Source organism: Centrocercus urophasianus, unplaced genomic scaffold (assembly GCF_019232065.1).
Source record: "Centrocercus urophasianus isolate 14NV4802_14NV808 unplaced genomic scaffold, USGS_Curo_1.0 seq_13, whole genome shotgun sequence".
Classification (NCBI taxonomy): domain Eukaryota; kingdom Metazoa; phylum Chordata; class Aves; order Galliformes; family Phasianidae; genus Centrocercus; species Centrocercus urophasianus.
Window position 1 is genome coordinate 31,955,804 of NW_024884475.1, and position 17,864 is coordinate 31,973,667.

General features: G+C 38.9%; 1 protein-coding gene across 7 annotated transcripts in view; it reads right to left on the minus strand.

Moving 5' to 3' along the window:
• The window catches only part of PDLIM5 (PDZ and LIM domain 5), a 116,904-nt gene that overhangs the window by 95,646 nt on the left and 3,394 nt on the right, over nt 1-17,864 (minus strand). The window lies entirely within an intron of this gene.

Consider the following 17,864-nt stretch of genomic DNA (forward strand, 5'->3'; position numbering starts at 1 on the left):
TCAGGGAGCCCCCAGGACAGACACACGTGCCCCTGGAGCTACGTGTTGGACAGTGAGCTCCAACTTTGGTATGGGCTGCTCAGCAAGGGGCTAAACTTTCCTCGCATACTCTGGGGAGATGAATGCAAGTTATTTAAAACCCCAGCACATCGGGCTGGCACGTCATGTCAATACACTGCCTGGGGATTACATTACAGTTCTGCTTGACAGTGAACTTTTAGGTCCGTTTCCAGCCCTCTGGTGAAACAAAGCAGGCTGCCAGGCTCCATTTCTGAGAATGACAACTTTTAGTTTACTCTTCTGCCAAATATGAATGTGCAGATCCAGATGCATCCCAAGGAAGTAGAAAATGCAAGAGTAGTTTGTTAAGAGTCTTGGGTTCAAGACATTACTATGGACAAAATGAAATTCAGTTGCAAACCCACTATATTTATGGTGCTCCACATTCTCTCATACTTTAGATCTGTCTATAAACATTTTAATATTTTGTAGAATGCGTCCCTTCCTCCCCCAGTTTACAAACACTCCTCAGATTTATAGCTTGGGCCTTCACAGCTTTCCAGCAGTCAGCAAAATTTTCTTTAAAGCAGGACTAAGGAAAGCATCAATTGCTTCAGCAGCACAGGAAAATATGGGTGGGAGGCAGTGAGTGCCAGCACGGATGTCAGAAGCACGAGCATCACATGCTGTGCATAAGGTTGGGTGAGGCAGGACAGCAGGACACAGTCTAGGCAACAGACGGGCTGTCTCAAAACAGTGAAATTGCCAGCAACACTAAAGGCAGGTGTGGAAAAAGCAAAATATTGAATCATTTCAAATCACTATTGCTTCACATGTTAAGAAAACACTGTCATTTCACATTTAAAAAAGCCCTAAATAAATTATATGAAACAAACCATTATCCTGCACAATACAGCTAGTGAATAGTTCCCTTTAGAGACTACTCAGGTATTGCAAAAATCTTGGCAACAGGAGGAAAAAAAAAAAGATCAAGTATACAAAAAATATTGTTATATTTTAAAAGAGCACAGAAATAAAAAAAAAAAAAAGAGACCTTTGTCACTCATTTTTCAGTGGCATTCAGTTTGGCTCATCACTGTTCCTTTGAGAGCACAGTGAGAAAAAAATATGAGGAAGAGTCTTGAAAACACACACAAAAAAAACCAAAAAACAGTTTGACAACTGTTAAATAAGCTGGTTTTCACAGTAAATTTGAGCATAATTAAACTACTATTTTTGGCCATGCTGTCATATAGAATGGTGAGGCTGTAGTAAACTATTGCTGCATGAATGAAGTTGCCCTGTGGGATGCAGGCTGAGCCACACTCTTCCCATGGGATTGCCAAAGAATATATTTCTTTTTCTCATGAGCAAGTTTCTGGTCTTGAACCAAAGGTTGCAGTGAGTGTCAAGACAAGACAAGACAGAATCTGCCTTGCAATAACTAAAAAAAATAAAAATAAAAAAAATAATTTTAAAAAAAAAAAAAAAAATCAATGAAGAACTTCAAAATATTTTGACAAAAGAAAATAATGGCCTTAACAAAATTTCAAAATTCATTCATAGCTCAGAACAGTTAAGTAGAAGCAAAGTAAATTTTTCAGTAAACTATCTCTCAGAAGATACAGCATCTCATCTCTCCCTCAAGGGTGTGGTCGTCACTTTTATTTTTAGCCTGGCTCAACTAATGTAAGATTTTCTTTTTTCCATGTGAAAATATTTGAGGTCTGAGGAGAGGTCCAAGCCTTAGAAAAACTGGAGAGTAGACAAGACAATATAGCTTCAGCAGTGTTCAAAACCAGCAGCGAAATGGAAGGGCAAGGCATGCTTGCAAGGCTAAAATCACCTTCCTATTTCAGTTTGTGGCAAAGCAAAAGAGCAAAAGAGCAACAAAAGTAAAAGGAGAGTTAAGAAAGAGCAGCTTTAGTAGAGAAACATTTATTAACTAAAAAGCCAAAGAAATTGGAGTTCTGGGCTTAGCACAATATCTTTTTAATAAATAAACCACTTAAGTGGTTTAGCCAAGGAAAGCTGTTAGACAGGACCCTCCAGCTGCTCTCAGAAAAGGAGGCGTGCATGATTTTCCTGCAGGTACTATCATCACTCCATGCCAGAGGTGGAACCTCTGAGTTGCTTTTCATTACTTCTCACTGTTCCATCACAAAAAAGCCCTCAGCCCTATAGCAAGGCTGTGTGTCAGCATTAGGAAGGCTCAAGTGTGTGCTGAGTTAGTATTTAAGTGTACAAGCAGAGAAGAAAAGGAATAAAAGGTAAAATCATTTTGGTAATTGCTTATAGGAAAATATCCCTCCAGCCCATGCATATAGATCCCAATACTCTGGTGTTCAAGGGCTCAAAGTTCACCATCTGCTTAGGCGTTAAAGCACTACAGCAGAACTGGCTAGAACCATGTATTTGCCCACAAACAAAATTCTTCACGTAGCCCATAGAAAATATTCATTCAACTGCCAAATTAGTTCTATGCCATGTTCTTCATTACTCTGCTGGTTTCTGAAGCCAAAATACTTAAATAGTAAGTGAGTAAAATTTTGCTGAAAACAAAAGTCCTATTCATCTCAAAAAAATATTCACTTACTAGCATCAAAATATAATTTAATGTGGAAAACTTGGAGCTGTCTCAACTCTTCTTTGTTGGGAAAGTAGCCAGTGAAATCACAAGAGCGACAACTTTTCTTTTAAAGTCTTTCTAGGCTGTCTGCAGTTTGACCAAAAAATTCCTGAAACTTTCAGCAGTTTTGTTTGCAGATACATGTGGGAAACATCATCAACAGCACTGCAACAAATACTGAAAGTGAAGCTGTTTTCCCAGTTTTACATAAGATTTTCTTTTGGATGATGGATAACTTCCATTGCAGAAGTCTTCTAGAGCACTCTCCCACTCAGACATATGGTGCAAGTGTGAGACTGTCTTACCCCAACGCTAGGGTAGAAGCCTGAGGATGATACAGCACTTCAGTGCAGCTCTGTAATGCAGCAAGGACAGCAAGCACGAGCTCCATACCAACAGACAACATACAGGAAACGCTATAGCAAATTACTGTCTGGGTGAGCCAAAGGAGGAAAGTTCAGTAGATATTAACATTTTTCCATCTGATAAAAAACAGTCTACAAAAGGTATGAGAAACAGATTTGTCACTTCATAGCTTTCCATGTCCATCCAGCTGCCAGAAATGTTAAACTGTGCGATTCAAAGAGAAGGCATCATGCCAACTGTCGTATTCTTCTATATAGAAAGTGAAGCAAATGAAGAAAGGAAAAGATATTATGGGTAGAGTTGATCTTAAAGGCAACGTATTAATCCAATTTTTCCTACAATCACTTAGTTTAAAAAATATTCAAGAGAATTTAAACTGTACAATATAAACTCCATTCTGAGACTGAAATTCAGTTTTCAAAATAAACACATCACATGTAACAGTCAAAATTATGTCTGAGTGATAACTGTGGTGTGCTGTGTTCACCTACTGGTTACACTCTACCGTAAGTCACCTCATTTTAAACAAAAGCATATGGAGACCTAAGGTACATACCATAAATATTTCTCTTTCTTCCCTGAAGAAATTGAAACTGCTAATTTTCCTGTATTGCAAATCTGTATAGTTTATAGTGACTGGGACCAGCCACGAAAAATGAGCTCAGGTATTACCTTTTAAAACATTGCAAATTTGATTGAGTGACATACTTCCTAGATAACTTACACAAGAATAACCTAAACCTCTCTGTGTATCTACTTCTCCCAATATTTGCTCAGCATCTTGCCTGCAACACACCGTTCCTGATTCCAAGGATTTCCCACTCACGCTTGTGAAAACAGCAAACAAGCAAGTTCATTTTCAGGAGCAAAACATGTTTTCTCTGGCTAAAGAATTCTCCTTTTCAGGTCAGAGAAATAAGTGAAGGTGGTCCAGGAACTCCTGCAAGTTTGAGGGCTTATTCTACCTGTGCACACAGCAGTTTGATTTCGTGAGTTTTTCCACACACTACCATACTCATGATGAACAAACTAGAGAAGTAAGCATATGCTCCTTTTCATTTGCTTCATATATGCTGCTGGCATAGGCAGGAGTCACCATTCTGAGCGGACACTGCCCTACTTATTTTCCTAACAGGGTCAAATTCTACTACACATGCCACAGTCTGTTTATTTCTGAATATCTCTAGCAAGCCAGCTGCTGTGCAATTCACTTCAATATACACTGAACAGCATGCACCACATCCTGATAAAGCAATTTTCAGACAACCAGCAACATTTCATTCGCTATCTAATTGATTTAAATACCTAGATTTGATACACCCTTTTCAGAAATAGATTTTACATTCTGCTTGTTTAATTACACACAATCAAGTTATAAACAAGCTGCTGTAATTTGTTTTGGGAATTAGGAGGAATAAAATGAACACTAGAAAAATATTTGGCAAAGCTCTGTGCCCTAAAGTCCTGAAATATTTATAATGCTACATGACCATAGGAGCAAGCATTGCCACCCTCATGCATTCAGAAACCATGAGTCAGGCCCTAGAAATAAGAAGTGTTTTCTAATCTCATGATTTTCATGCCAAGATACACTCTGAGGTTTCCTTGGGTTTTTAAGCTTAATTTTCTTGAATACTTCATGTAACACTAAGGGATTATTTAGACGATGTAAATTGCATCCAGATTTCGATACAAGCACGGCAACGCAAAGCACTTTGGGCTTAGCAGCCTCCTCTGCTCACCTCGCAGAATTTCACTGCAAAATTGAAGGAAGGCACCAGTAAAAGCAACTCTGGGTTTTTCTATTGTCTAGATATAGAGCAGTCTTCCCCCCTTGCAAGGGTTGCTGTTGGAGCATCATTCGAGCGTGAAGGAAGACAGAAAAAGAAAGCTCAAAAACAGCTGGGGCAGTGAGCAATGTCTACCTGGGGAGATTGCTAAGGAGCTCCTCACCTATCCTCTCCTTAGCTGCCCTATTCACAGCCACATCACTACCAACTGGCGAAACAAACTTGGCTCTGTTACACTGCCACATGGAAAGGGATGGCCACAGAGATATCTTTTGAGAGATTTCAACAAACACTTCACTTCTAGGCTGCATAAATTGGTTCCTGAAAGAGCACCTTGTTTCTCTGTGTAGAAGCATTTAATGCAACAGTACTAGCAACACAAGCCTGCCTGCTTTTTTGGCTAGCAGAAACCCAGAGCTGGGCACAGTAAAGCTGGGATGGGCCACAACACAAGGCAGCCTAGCAAGGGGAGGGAAAGCTGGAAAGAAAAGGATGGATACAGTCTCAGAATGCAGAATTTGTAACACTAAAAACAGAGACAAGAACTTTTAAACGAGTCACCCCTGTAAACATTTAAGGCATCTAGCACACAGGGCCCAAAGCTTTCCTCATTTGTTATTCACAACTTTCTGACAAATATCTTGTGTATATTTTAACAGGGATTTAGTTTGTTTTGGTTTTGTTTGATTGTTTTAGATATCTAGCTCTTATTAATCCATTAATTCCAATCCCATCATATGCTTTTCTGAAAGCTAAACCTTGCTAAGCACCACAATTAATATCGACTACTGAATGGAAATTCTCTTAGAAAACAAACTAAGAGCAAAAACATCTGACAGACTTATTTCAAGAGAAAGACAAGCAGCACAGGCTAAGAAAGGCAGAGGGGAAAAAAAACCACCACAAAAAAAAACCTGAAGGAAATATAGACTGTATTCTTGCAAAACTACCTTCCACTTCACAGTTAAAATTTTTTTAAAAAGCAGGTGACAAATTGGAAGGATCTAATCTGTTTGGCAGAATGTAAAAACATATGCCACTATAAACAGGTTTGAATGAGTTTGAGCAGTTCACAATTTTAAATGCCATGTTAAGTATTTCCTAGCCTGCAGTACCCATTGTTGTGTATCGCATTTCCCAGAACTGTTGCTAATATTACATAACTGTCATTGCACTTTTATCTGAATAATTTGCATGCCGCCCTTCTCAAGCCTATGCTATCCTTGAAATGCAGCAGTTACCAATAGGACAAAGCTTGTCTTTATCCCCTTATTCCAGATACTCTTCTTCCACGAAAGATCACCTCTTGTAAGTCTCAGCTCTCTCCTCTAAACTCTCAGCCCCTCAAATTATCCAGGAGTTTCTTCCAAGGAACAGATCTGTGCTGTAGGATAAAGGGGGGCTTGTATTGTGCAGTCAGCAGGACAAAAGTCGAAAACCTTATTTGATAGGTTGGGGATAGCAGAGTGACAGCACAGATGAGTTTGCCTAAAATCCTTGCTTTGACTGCTGTAATCAGAGCTTCCTGTGAGCAATTTCCAGTTATTTATTCCCACGCCATCCAGGGCAGAGCTATAAGCTGATCTGGGCTGTTGACTGCAGCAGCAGCAGTTTTAATCAGGCCACACATCCAAACAAATTAATGTCATATGAATTTCCAATAATCATCAGTTTCCACTTTTTTGAAGCTCAAATATAGATGCGCCAATGGAAGAAATACCCTCAACAAAGAAGTTAGTTGGCCAACCAGAGAGTATCAAATGCCCTCCAACAGAAGAGGGTCAGTGATGCTCGTCTCCCCAGCAATACAGTAAGAACTCCAGCCTGGAAGATTTAGGCACACATCACTAGTTTTTCATGTTGCAAGTGGACAGCATTTCCAGACACATACAAGAAGCATTCTTTCAGCCAAAAAATGCTATTCAGCTATTTATTGTTCGTAAGCTCAGTCATTGTAGTGAATAGTTCAGAAAAGGCAGCTTTATAAAATTACCTAAAAAGGACCAGCTTTAAGGTTCTAATTTCTCACTTGACAAGGTGCTAGAGCATCTGTACAGGGTTTCCACGATGTAAGACACCGCCACCATGGTTTTTGAGAGTTTCTCCCCAGATGCTCTTGCACCCTTTCATTTAGCGTTATAGTTTCAGAGATGGAGACTGACTGGCTCAAAGATATGTTTGTAATTAGTTCTCTGGACATCATACCAATCTCTCTACTAGCCAGTTTTCTTGTGGCTAACACACAACAACAAGTACCAACTTGAGAGAAAGCAGAAAGTTGGCTGGGAAGAGTTCATTTTCACCTCCAAGCTAGCCAATGACTCCTTCTGGTAATGGCAAATTGAAGAGCCAGCACAGCAGGGTGCTGAGCAGCAACTAACACCAGCATCAGCTGAGCTTTGAGTAAAAAAAAAAAAAAAAAAGACACCACAAAAACAACAAAACACCTCACAAACACAACCTGCATGTCTAAAATCATACTACTGCTCAAATATTTTTGTGGCACCAAGGCCTAAGCTCTTGGCATTTACAGGATTATGCTCAAGCCACACAGGAGCTAAATAACTTTATTTATTAATTGAGTATACTCTCAAAAGGGATTCATGAAAGCCTCTGCTACAATGACTTTTACTTATACCCAGTTGCCAGAGTATGACAGCTGGAAAGTAGAGAGAGCAGATTGCATCTGTAACTGACAAAAGCTGTAATTTAATAAGCACTTGGGGGGCAGTTTTCACAGCTTAGTACACCGACAGACGTGTCCTAGCAAGCCTGGCCTCAGCACTGTCAGACTGCCTTGTCCCCAGACACCTGCCCTGGTTGGGATAATAATACCCCAGTGCCACCTATTACACCTGCTTAGGGTGCTGATGGAAATGCAGACACAGGTCCTCTTCTATCATCTCTTTCCAGCCAGTTACCACTGGTATAGAGGTAGGGGGAAGTTCACGTGTAGAAGATGTATTTGGTATTACATGAGCTCTTAAGCGAGCTGCTGATGTCCAGGTGCTGGACTCAGGCATCCTTGTTCCTTCTATTCAGTGATTCTATTTGTTTTGCTCTTTGCCCTTCTTTTTATCTACACAAAGACAATATATTCAACTTTGACAAAAATTTGAAAGAACTAGGTTGCCGGATAAGAAACAGTGTTGACTGCTCCCCAACCACTGCTTCCTTTGTCAAGTAGGTTGTATCCCTAGACCAGTGTCTGCATTACCATCAATCCCTCAAGAAAGGGGACAAGCACAAGTCCCCCAGAAAGGACAAGAACCCTGACAACTGAGGGTTGAATAGACCCTGCTTGCCAAAATATGCATTTTTTGAGAAGTCTTTTCACTTCTGAAATAACAGCTACTCAGCCACATAAAACATCATATAGAGAATCCTCTCAAGAGGTATGGATGCAGAACATTTAAGATCAGACGAGGAGCTACAGAGTGCCAAAAGGAAACAATATTATTTACATGACTAACATATATTTTATGTTTAAAGGTTTACAATCCTTCAATTTCCCTTTCTTTCTAATAGATGGAAGCCCAACTCAACTCCACAAACTTTCTGGTTTACAGAGCTTCACTGGTGATCTTTCTAAAACAAAGAAATAAAAAGGCATTAAGTAAAAATGTAGAGCATTATAGGAAAAACTGCCTAAATACATCAACAAGTTGCAGAAACAAACACTGCCCCTTCATAAATAAATAAATTGGATGTTGGCCTCCTGCTTTACAAGAAAGAATGAAAAGCTTAACTTACTAGTTGCACTGGACACTGACTTGTCACATGTAAGTTGTACAGCAGGGAAAAAATTATTAGTAACAGACATATTACAGATCTCATTTGTAGATTCAGCCATACTGTCTGGCAAAGAGATTGCTCACACAGAAAAGCTATTTCTTCTTTCTAAAGTTTCTAAATGAAAACATTTCACAGCTGGAGTTTCCAGCAAAGCAAAACCTTTTTTTAATAACAAAAATACATTTGTATTTATGTCTGCAGCCTTCACTTTAAGTGATTTGTCTTTATCCTATTGTACTCCTTGCTTAAAAAAAAACCCCAAATACTATTGCTACCAATACAATAACACACTTAGCAGAGGCACTTGGGTCATTTCCTGCCCAGATTCAATAAACGTTAGGGATACATGCAGGTGATCCCATTAGTTAAATACAGAAACTTGGCAGGGAACTTTACTCTCCTGAAGGCGATACAACCAATACTTACCCAGGCTTTGCACCTCAATCACAATTCAAGAGCCTTTAAAATAACCATGAAATAACACAAAATAAATTTCTGTTGTCTTCCCATTCTAAGTACTTGACATTGTTCAACCACTCGGTAGAGAAAGAACTAAATGTCACATCAGGTCATTCCTTAATATAGACCAGGATAAGCCAAATTCTTTCATGTCCAGTTAACAGGCAAATCATTTGACCTTTCCAACAGGACTACTGAAGACCTGGCAGACGTGTTTTTTAAGTCTACCGCGTTTCACACAAGGCATTGCATTGCATTTCATTTCAGGGCTTTGTTACAGACAAAGCTGACAGCAGTCACTACAGCTCCCACTTTTTAATACTTTCAGCAATGAGATATTGTTTAGCCTTACTTTTACTTCTGCTAAACTGTTTAAGCAGAACTTTCTAAGGTACAAATTTAATTCTGAATGAGACAAACTGTAATAATAATATTCTATAGGGAAAAATATGGATTAATCTACTGGGAAATTTCTGGCTTACTTTAATGGAAAAACAAAACCCGCTCATGGAATGCACAGCACCTTCGTATTTTGAATGGGAATGCAGTGCTTGTTGAATTACAAAGCTTGACAGGGAAGACAGATCAGCAGAACAGTCGTCCAAGTGTCACAGATAATCATCAGCTTCACTCCAACTTTTTTGGATTATAAAACTCCAATGACTATCATTTTTACTATTAAGTAAAAATAGGGCACTAATAGCAGAAGTTTCTGTGCTCATGTCTACTGGCCTTACTTTACACCAAAACTACTGAGCGTATTACCTTGGTGCTGCACTTTCTCATCTGCTTTGAAGATAACTGAAGAGATGTGTCATGATATGGTCTTCAGTTTATAATATGCTATTTTTCCTCTTCACAGTACCTCCCTGCTTAGATTAACATACATAAGAGACTGTGTGGTGGGACTGCACTGGTGTCTCTGACTGACAAAGAGCTACTGTGAGGACTTCATCCCACATATCTGACAGCGCTGAAAGATGAGTGACTGATGAAGCAGAGACATGGAAAAACAGAGTAAAAACATCCCTTGTGTCGAGTTAAGGAAGTCATTTAAATTAGATTTGTAACATTAAGAGTGATTGTGACTACTCAGCTAGAAATCATAAGGTCTGTGCAGCATGCAGCTGGCTGGTGCCTACACCTCCTCATACCTCAGGCAAACCTAAAGCATCAGTGTTTGTTCTTTCTCCCTCTTTTTCTGAGCTTCATTCCCACACACATCTAGCTTTAAGTAGGTTGTAGGAAAGGCCACTGTTCAGTACAAACACAGACACTATCACACTCCAGCTGAAGAAGGATGAAGCCAGCATGACCACACTACTGAAGAAAATAACTTCAGCAAGGGCACCTTGAAGTGAATGCAATTACAAAACTGATTTATTGGGTTATCTTGACCAAGAATAGGATTGCAATCCTAATCTAGACCAGTATATCTTACAGTCATCTATTTATATATCCACAGTCATAGCTTCTCAGTTTTAAGCCAGACTAGTGAAGTTTGTGACAACAAATCTTCTACCTAGCTGCTCCACCTTCAGCATCTCATAAGAGAACAGCTGGATTATTATCAAGTCTTCTACACCAACAAAGATTTAAGGCCAGATGGTAACAGAAGCTACTGACACAGAGTCCTTTGCTGAGCTGCAAATGTTCACAACCTTTATCTTTCACCTATGCCAACTTGTCTAAGAACACACAATAACTCACTCCATAAATTCAGCTTGTGGATCCCTTACAGTAAGGCACCCTAAAAAAATATTTTAGTTACATTTTCTTTCTTTTACTTCCCTGAAGCCTTATGCCATCCACAAACTTGGGTAACACCAGCCCCAGGAGCTATTTCCCTTTCCAGTGCCTCTATTCTTGGAAGAGTCACCTATACTTCCATTTCTCATATTCAGATAATTCTCAATCCCATTTCCAATCCCTTCTTGACCACTGCCAGGAAGAATACTAACATACTTTTATTTCTCACTGTTTCAGGCCCAGAATAGACAGTTTTCTCTCACACTTTCCCTTACATTGATAACATATGAAATCTATTCTTAAAATGTCAAAACAAATGCAAAAAATTAACAATGTTATCTGCTGGCTCCGTACCAAAACCAAACAAACAAATCTTTCACCACCATGTCTCTTCTCACAATGCCTTCTGATAGCCATCAGCCAATGAATAATGAGAAAAACAGTCACACTAAAAATAGCAGCTCAAAATGGTGGGGAAGTCGACAGAAGTTGTCAAGCCTCCAGGGTCAGATACTCACAAAGAAAATACTTTTTTTTTTTTTTTTTTTTTTTTTTTAAATTATTTTTCTCCCCAGTTTCTATTTAATGAGTGACCTTACTTTTTAGCCTCCAGACAGCCTGCCAATTTTTCATCTACTCTGAGCTTCTAATTACAGTTTATTTTTTCCACTACATCTGTCTTTCAAAAGTGGATGCTATAAACAAACTTCAGTTTCTCCATCATAAAACATTTCACTTGTAATGCTCATACTGTAACTACAACAGTCACTTATAAGTTAAAAAAGAAGTTACCAGCATCCTTAAACAAAAAAATAATATGTTGACACATGAAGTCAGATATCCCTTAGCCACAAACTTGTAGATTCCTTTTCTTCCCTGATATGACAGTTAAATTCACTTTTGGGGGAATTACATCAGTACAGGAACTATTTAGATTAAGTTTGCTTCCTACTAAGTCTGAGGAGGTTGTCTGCCAAATAAGGACAAGGACTGATGAGATATAGACATGTTTCTCACACCTCTTACCCTACAGCCTCGCTTCTACTTTCCCTTCTCCCTTCAGGGATGCTCTGTCTTGCTTTAAACTACACAGCAAGGGAAGGAAAACAAATGGTTTGGGAAAACAAACTTTTTTCCAACTTTCAACACAAAGATTGAATAGTGCTGAAAAGGGAGGCAACTGGTAAATTACAGCCATACAAAGGGATCTCTCCTCCCATCTTCAAGTAAAATTCTTGCAAGGAGGACACTGCTTGCAGGCAGCTCTGCAAACCCTGAAGCACTACATCATGCTCTTAAGACCTTCAGAAAACTTGCTAATTTTATGAGGGCTGCTCTAAAAGTAATGCCTCCTATTTTATTATGTGCACTTTGTATCTGTTGTAGCTTCTATGGAAATAAATAGGAGACTTTAGGAGTGACTTACATATATCACTTGTGAAGCAAGGAACATTCTTGTTGTCCATATTCCACTCAGTCCCAAAAGTTAAAAAAAAAAAAAAACACCAAGAAAAACCACCCACACACCGCACCTCTATTCCTTCAGGATTCAGTGTAGAGAGGATGCAAACTCATAGCTTGCTTGTCATTCTTAGTAAGCCACATCTAACCAGAATTAAATAAAATACAACCAAGTAATGCTTCTTAATTTATTGGTTGTGAATGTTATCCATTCTATGAACTCCTGTAAACCAAAACAATTTTTGCCCCAGGAGAAGGAAGAGCAGGTAACTACTGTGACCTCTGCAGATTCCCCCTAAGCCCCCACCTTGTGCCAGGAAAGATCCCTGTTGAGACCCACAGCCTGAATTTAGGCCAATCCAAAGCTCATTTCTGAGGAGAGAAGAAATTGAACAAGATAATTTCTTGGAAGTTCACTTAAAATAAAATAAGGCAAGTGAAGATTAAATACAACTTTTACATAGACTATAAAAAGAAGAAAGACCACTGATGTTAACAGTCATCCATCTTGAATCTCAAAGAAAGACTGCATAAGTAGATAATTTTGGTTCTTACCAAGTTTTCAGTTTCGTAACTTCCTACTCTGGTCCTACACTTAAAATAATAATTGCTGAATACCTCAATACTGACAGTTTTCTTTAAAGTTCAAGATCTGGAAGTCATGCTATTATTCCTATTTTCAAAGTTATTGGTACATTCCAGCATTCATTGTTGCTAAGAAATTTTAGACCACAAAATAAAGAGAAAGAAGACAAAGAGACTTGAAACAAGATGGAGATTTAAACAGGTTTTTTTTTTCCCCAAATCTCATCTTGAAAATGTCAAGTTCAACATCCAAAATGCTTTTGGATCTATCAACTTTCAATATTTCCTTTTTAAAAATTTCCCCAATAAAAATAGAGATTAAAAAAAAAACAACAGATGACAGAAGTCCCATTTCATTACCAGACATTATCTCCTATTCATGAACTTCTCTTACAGTTCACAAAAAGTATCTTTAATGATCAGATATCCTCCATGAATTTTAAGATACAGACTGACTACCTATTCCTACACACACTTCTTACCCTACTTCCTGGCTTGAGACTCTTCCCAGAGATGCACAACACTTTCAACAGCTCATGGTTTCATTGGACACACATAAGAAATTTTACGTTTCAAAATGACACACTGTAAAATAAGTCTACCAGAAAACCAGAGCAATGCAAGTTACAGTAATGGAAAACATTTGAAGCCATGTTTTGTGGAAACCACCACCAGTCAGGAGCAACTCCCAGGAGCACAGCAATGCCAGCAGCTGCCAGTTACGGCTTAGTTAGTAGCTTGCAGGAGCTTCCAGGACAGAGCATAAAGTTACCAACACAATTATCACTGGCCAGCCCACCAGTTGTTCTAGTGTTTCTCTCCTGTTACACATGCCTGCTGGAAAGACCATTTCCCTAGTCCCCCACTGTAATAGTTTATTTTATACCAAAAAAAAACCAAACCAAAACAAAAAGCCCACAACTTTATTTTACTGAAAACAACACATATGGCTTAAAAAATAATAATAATCACACCAAACAAAGGGCTCAGCCAAATTCTAGTCAATCTAAGCTGGCATACCTGGGGTCTACTCACGCCACTGTTTTATTTAATTATCATTAAAATTAATTTTCACAGATGTTAATGACAATCAAATAGTTTGCTTCCTAACATTAGGAAGACCAAAGGCCAAGCTTCTGTATAAACAAATATTATGCAAAGAGCATACATATGCTCCATCCCCATAGACTTAATAGATAACCACATGGATACCTGGGTAGGAAGGATGGAAAAATAGGAATGCGAAGGAGGGCAATTGCTCTGGTGATGATCATCTGACACCAGCACGAAGAATTTCAGCATGCTCACGTGGGACACAGATTGAGCTACTGATATGCTGCATGCATACTCATTCTCTACTTCATCCCAAGGTGGGCTGCTTGTCTACCTGTTCCCTGGGGGTGCTGCATGCTGATAAATTCATTATCATGAGTCTTTCATCAGCTGCAACCTTGCCACAAAACAAGGAAAAATGTACTTGATATGTGAATAAATGCAAAAATACAGGGCTATTTCTGAGGGGATTTCTGATAGGAAAAAAAAAAAAAAAAAAGCCAATGGGTTCCATTTTTTTCCCTACATGTAGGAACTCAGTTCCACACCTTTGCTTCAAGTGCAGTTCCATGTCAAAAGTCATTTTGTCAGACTGCTTCTCAGCTGCCATCTTTCACACAGCAACAAAATGTAAGGGAATATTGATGGAAAGGTTCAGCTTCTACAGCCATACCATCAACATCCACTTCTGATGTTGTGGGTCAACATGATAAAGTAGGTGGCATTGCTTTCAGAGCAACTCTCGTACACTACTATAGTATCACTTCAGTATTTCCTTGTTTCTGGCAGCAATTACTGTCATAAAACTGAGATAAGAATTGTTTACAGACTTTGCTGCAAGACTTGTGTCCCTATTTTGGTATGTTACAAATGTTTCAGGAATGCATTTAGAATGAATACCTAAACCTGTCAGTTCATTACCACATTAATGAATAATCCTTCAGTACCAAGGGCTACTCATTTCATTCTGCAGAAGGCAACTGTAGGAATACAATTGCCAAAACTGCTATGTTTACCAAATTTATTCTAGTTATGTTTATTGAGCACTGAGGACTAAATAAATCACCCTCAAAGTAATACAGACATAATATTAATGCAAAATCTAAAGAGATTAATACATCCAAATGGATGTAACAGAAACATCACTAGGATTCATCCAGGACCTCAGATGTGCATAGATGTTAGTCATAGCAATACATTCAGCATTGGCAAACTGAAAGTGAAATAACACCGTTTCAAATATTTTGACCAACTTTTTTTGGTCCAGCTGATATTTAGCAACTGGGAAACAAACTTTACATGGAAATAATTGAGAAATAATGAGGGTCTTAGATGCAATTCTTACAGTAGACGAATACCAAAGAATGGAGACACTTCCTCATGTCCCAAGCACCTAGCAAGAAACTGCTAACTGAAGCTTGAGAAGGAGATGCCAAATAAGCAGCTGCCTGTGTAGTGGCCTGCATTGATTCAGAGATGATCAATTCATTTGCATCAAGTTGCATGATGACAAAAGTAATTTCACGTAACTGCATGTATTAGAAAGATGGACAGGTATTAAGTTTCTGCTTTCATAGGGAAAGTCAGACATTTCCTACAATAGCTAAAAATAAAATTTGCATCCCAAAGTAATTAGTTATTACTTGCTCTAGATTTCCACTTTTTTATTTTGCATTACAGCACTGGTTTCAAACAAATGTCTTCCTTGCTCCTTCAATTAATGTAAAACACCACAAAGAACAAGTGAGGACAGCATCTCAGTAATGTTAGTTTGCACATGTCATCTCCTGCAATTTCTACTTTCTTCAGCATGAGTTAACTGGCCATAGCTTGCAGCCTCTAATTATACAAATGCCACTTCAGAATTAAATACCTGGAAGCCTCACAGTACAGCAGCATGTGGTAGCTTGAGCCACTTGAATGGTTTATTGTTAGTAGAAGAGGGAGATCTACAACCTCAGCCCGCCCTTCATTCCTGGTTCAAGGGCAAAGATCAATCTTGGTTTTTTTTAAACTCATAGAGCAACTTCCTCTCCAGTGAGGACTCTCTTGTGAGAGCAACACCTCTGCTCCACACCTGTAGCACAAACCTAGAACAACCACTCCCAACACACCACCTCCTGCTACGTGTCTATTTCTGACCCATGTAATGGCACTGGATAGAGTTCCTTCGCAAGGAGCCACCTAGTTAAAGTCCAGTCATATACAAGTGCATGCAGCTCCAAGCACTGCACACATTGATTCATGCCAGTACCTACAAGGATATGCCCAACATGGTGTACACTACTTACTGTGAGCTGTTTGCAGCTATATATGTAGCAATTTTGAAGCACTATAATAGATAAACTGTTGGTTATGATGTGGCAAATACGTCTACAGTGTACTAGTGTTAGGGGAAAAGAAACAAACAAACACAAAAAAAACCAGTAGAACGAAAAAACAGGTTGGCTTTACCACCTAGAGGCAACTACCACTCCCACTGAAATGGCATACCATTGCAAGCCAAACGAATTACTGAAAGCTTTCTCCAGGAAGCCTATGAAATGTTGTTCCCATTATCAGTAATAAGACATTAGCTTTTTGGATAAACAGCATTCAAAAACAAAGTACTCCCTATGCTCCATAAACTGTACTTTATTTGAACTTAAATTCAAGGAGCCAAAACTAAACTAAAGCAGGAAATTAGCCCTCAGTGAAACAGCCGGATTCATCCTCAGCATCAAGAGCAAAAATTTCAGGAAAAAAAAAAAAAAAGTCCTCCTTGCCAAAGAACATAATTCTACTGCCTCATTACTGTTATGCTAAAATAATTTAATTAGTGGTTTTCAGATGCAGGAAGGCATTTATACTTTGTCAGGAAAAGAAGGGGTGGGGGTGAATGGTACAGGCTGTTCTAGCATACCAGGAACACAGCATCGAATTCTTCCAGCTACCAGACCAAAGCTGGACTGGCACACCAGCCTAAATGCTTTTTTGATTGAAAAGTGTTGTTGTCGTTACACTAGAGAAGTGCAAAATCTGGATGTCCTTAACTCCAAATAAAAAGAAATGACTCAGTCAGAAAGCAGAGCTGAGGTCCAACATGTGAATGGGGTATTGTTCTTCCCCTCTCCGTGTATGTTTAGAACCTTAAAACCACCTCAGAACCCATTTTTCATTATGATGTGCTGACATGAGCACTGACACTTGTCATTAGGGAATCCCATAATTCAGGCTTTTAAACGCAGCTGTTTAGGCTGATTCCTTCCTGCTACTCCATACAAACAGCACATTTAATTCACGTGGTAAAATACTCATCTAGACTAATTTAAATTCATTTGTTTCCTCTATAGAAATTTTCAGATGGAAAATATGCTTACCAGCCAGGTTGCACTGTGGCTCTCCAGGATGGCAGAGCCCCTTACAAAAAAACAAGTGTTACTGTTACTAAAATTGGCTGATCATTGTGTCTTCCTGCCTATGGCCCAGAGATGCTCATCAGTACCGCCTGCAAACACCCCATGGTGGCAACAGTCCAAGCTTCTAAAAACTTTCCTTGCTACAGTAGTCCTTCAGCCATCACATTGGAAGAACATTCCCACTTCAAGCATCGCGTTGCTGCAGGAGTAACCAGATGCTGAACGAGAAACCGAGTTATAGCTCCACTTGAAAATTCTGAGAATTTGGGAATAAACTGTAGTTCAGCCCCTTTTAGTTCAGATATTATCTGTACACAGGTATTTTCACAGCTCTCCATTTTACCCCAGCCACAAAAAAAAAAAAAATAATAATAATAATAGTCCACAGGTGACTAAGATTAGCCAAGTCTAAATGAACTGGCAGGCTGCAAATCGCTAGTTGAGATTAGCTAAAAATATTGCCATGATGCATAAACCCAAATAGAAACCTGCTCCCTCTCCCAGGAATTCTGCAGTCCCAACAGGTGTAAAAAATAATTAATCTTTGTCACTAAACTGCATAAATACGCAGGAGGGGGA